Source organism: Sardina pilchardus, chromosome 17 (assembly GCF_963854185.1).
Source record: "Sardina pilchardus chromosome 17, fSarPil1.1, whole genome shotgun sequence".
NCBI lineage: Eukaryota > Metazoa > Chordata > Actinopteri > Clupeiformes > Clupeidae > Sardina > Sardina pilchardus.
The window spans coordinates 5,524,961-5,528,617 of record NC_085010.1 but is presented as its reverse complement, the minus strand read 5'-3'; the positions used below and the strand labels follow the sequence as shown (position 1 = coordinate 5,528,617).

General features: G+C 42.0%; 1 long non-coding RNA gene across 1 annotated transcript; it reads left to right on the top strand.

Annotated features, from left to right (window-relative positions):
• The first annotated feature begins 242 nt into the window (after positions 1-242).
• Positions 243-2,057, top strand: LOC134062619 (uncharacterized). The gene is made up of 3 exons (XR_009935473.1): positions 243-393; positions 506-610; positions 1,829-2,057. It is a non-coding gene; the product is annotated as an uncharacterized LOC134062619 (long non-coding RNA).
• The last annotated feature ends 1,600 nt before the right edge of the window (positions 2,058-3,657 follow it).

Genomic DNA, 3,657 nt, shown 5'->3' with positions numbered 1-3,657 from the left:
GTGGGCAAATAACCAGCGTGTTTTGTTTGGCTTAACCAGACCATTATATTTGACGTTAGACCAATGTTAGCTGTTAAGTAGCATGAAATTGCTAGAATATTAGCTTAAGTTACTAATGTACTAAAGCGTAACGTTAATCAGTTTTAAATGTTGTACATAGCAATTTATTTGGTGACTGTTTGCAGGCAAACCTGCCTATGAAATGTTGGAGTGTGACCCTGACTGGGCCCCTTCTCTGCACCTCGGCCATACTGAGGTCAAGGTTACAAGCACAGACCGTTTCCAGCGGTTAAGGAGAAGAGCTGCGAGGTCTCAACAGCAACCCCCATCACTAGGCACTGACAACACTGGTCCTGAGGCTGAGTTGGATAATGCAGCACCTTTTATACCAAGGTAAATAGTAAAAGAGTACAATATATGTTGCCCCCTGTATATAATTAATCTGGATTCCTTAGGAATAGAGGTTGTGACATTACACACCATTTTTTTTTGTTGTTACTGTCAGACAACACTACACCTGCAACTGAGATGGAAGGTCCCATGAATCCACCCCCAACGCCAGGCACTGTCCACACCGAGTTGAATGAAGTTGCAGCACACTTGTTCGCAGGTAAATATTGATAACAGATATCAGTAGACTCAGTATATTCTGTCCAATGGTGTTTCTTTATCTAGATAAAGGATTGAACCTAAGTGTAAGTACCTCTCACACAGAGTTATAGCTTTTCTGACACAAAGGCCAGTCATTCTAGGAGGTCATTAGGCATTTGGCATGCTAATATAACAGTCTTGAAATACTATCCGCTATCCGTAACAAATTACACTGTTTTGAAAACAATGGGCCCTGTGCATCAGGCAAGTACAGAGATTTACAGTTTATTATTCTCATTGTTATTATAATCAGACTACTCTGCACCTGTGGCTGAGATGGAAGAGATGGAAGAACATGACACTCTGCCTCTAAAATCAGCCCCAGACAATGCAGGGAGAGAGGTAGGTCTGGAAACTGGAACATCAGGGGATGATTGTGCTCCATTGGGGAATGCAGATGAACAGCAGAAGTGCGCCATGTGTAGCCTCAGACTCAAAGAAATAATCCGCTTGCAGGAGGAGAATCTGAAGGGAGAGCTCTGCAAAAAGGCACTGGATGAGAATTTTCTCAAAGAAAATGATTCAAAGGTGAAGTACTACACTGGCCTTCCATCTTTCAGTCTACTGATGGGTGTGCTGATGCAAATCATTCCCAGTCTACCAAAAACAAAAGAAAGAAAACTCTCCCATTTTCAAATGCTCCTCTTGACTCTTATGCGCTTAAGACTTGATCTGCCTGTCGAACATGTTGCACACCTCTTTGACATTAGCCGACATACTGCATCCAATCTGTTCATCGACACAATCAATGTACTGCATGCACACCTCAGCCCTTTGGTGTACTGGCCAAAGCGACAGTGTATACAGGCAACTATGCCACATCAGTATGTAGAGATGTTTGGGAATCGTGTTACTGTTATTATTGACTGCTTTGAGCTTTTCATTGAAAGGGAACAAAATCTATGTGCAAAGGCACAGACCTATTCCAACTACAAAAGCAGGCACACAATGAAATACCTCATTGGCATAACACCACAAGGTACTGTCTCTTTCATTTCCAAAGGGTGGTGGGGGGGGGGGGGGGGGGGGGCGTGCCAGTGATAAGCGGATCACCGAGAACTGTGAGCTTTCTTGAAAAGCTCTCGCCTGGAGACCTAGTGTTAGCGGACCGTGGATTTGATATTAAAGAAAGTGTTGCCCTTGTGGGTGCTACACTGAAAACACCTGCATTCACCAGGGGCCACAGCCAACTTAATGCAAAAGATGTGGAAGAGACCAGGAAGTTGGCTCATGTCCGGATCCACGTGGAGCGAGTGATTGGGTGTATGCACTCTAAGTTTAACATATTAAATGACACAATACACCTGGGATTTGTGGTGCCTTGTGAAGGAGAGGATATGACTTTGCCGGATAAAGTTGTTGTTATTTGTTGTGCTTTGACCAATATGTGTCCTAGTATTGTTGTAAAGCCGTCATGTTTTCCAAAAGATGCCACTGCTCACATGAAATGATCTGTAAATAAAAAACACAAAGAAATTGAACACTGAATGAAATTGTTTTATTTTTGTAAATGCTTTATCTGCATTAAGGAAGAGAGATTTAAGGACAATTAAGGAGAACTGTATAAAATCATTGTTCTTTAGCAGCAATTTCATCGGGCCAATTGCTCTGTCAGTTAGCATTGCGCTAGCTGTGCTACGATTTAAAACCGTGCTCCTTAAAACGGAGGTTTTGGAGTTTAACACGCAGCTGCGCACGAAGTTTAACGTGATTGCTGTGTCAGAAATGAGACAGGATCAGCTGGTTCCTAGTTAAACTGGGGTTAAACTGCCTGGAAGCCGGAAGTACGCTTTTTTGAGTTTTACCCCAGCAGACAGTCGTAGCCTATTTCAACAGTCTTAACACATTTCAGGATTTTGACGGGATATGACTCGTGGCTAAATGTGCTCTAAGTGCCAAAACACTTCGGAAATGTAAAGTAGGCCTAGCCTACATTTTAATAAAAATGCAAATAATGTTGAAATATATCATGAAATAGTCTAGGCTACTTTTGTGGAAATCTGAATCTGAAATCTTATCCAGTAGGCTATGCTATTTATAACATTAAATCAGTCAATCAATCAATTGTCACGAATTAAATAGAACATTACACGGAGGAGCAAAAATAAGCCTTTTAATCGCCACACTTCAGCCCAACTATGGACAAATTATGCTGGGCACTAAACCCACATTCCATGGCTCCGTGCGCATTCCAGCCTTTACGAATCCATGTGGGACTAGGCTACGTATTTTGTCAGCCTAAACAGGCCTACACCATGGCCAGGCAAAATGCATCTGTGCGTTGTAGGCTACATAATGTCACAACTGTCTTTAATGCCTGTGAAATGCATGTTAGTGTGTCGGATAGGGGCAGACGTTTTCAAATCATAGCCTACTGCTCCCCGAGCGCCGCTGGTTGGTTGGTTCTCTCACGGGATGAAAAAAGTACCTATTCTATTCTATTCTATGCTATGCTATGCTATTCTATTCTATTCTATTCTATTCTATTCAGTCATTGAATGAATGAAAGCGCCTCCTGCAAACAGCGGGTGGAAATCCCTTTCAACGACATGAAACGTAATAGTGAACCTTCAAATATAATAATATTTCAGTGCCCATCAGTCTCTACATTTAGCAACATCACCAAACAGTCCAAAAGTAAATTAAACCCCAAACTAAACTGAAAGCTACTGCTTTTAATAGCCTACCGGTGCCGCTAACAAAACGCATGTCTGGTCTCATAATAAAACGCACGTAACAAAAGTTCTTGCCTGGAAGTTTGCCTCAAATAAATGCTTTGCGCAGCCTAAGTAGCCTAAATAAAGACCATAATCGAGGGTTGATGGTACGATCTACCGTGCGTTAGGCTATTTTAGGAATAGGCCTACTCGTTCTTTGTACATTTGTAGTCAGGCATTTGCCAACTTAAGCAATGCTATCTTGTAGCCTTTATTGTAGCCTACTGTGTAATAAGTCCAAACTAGCCAACAGTGTGTGTATGTGTCAGTTTATGATGCGTAAGCTGTC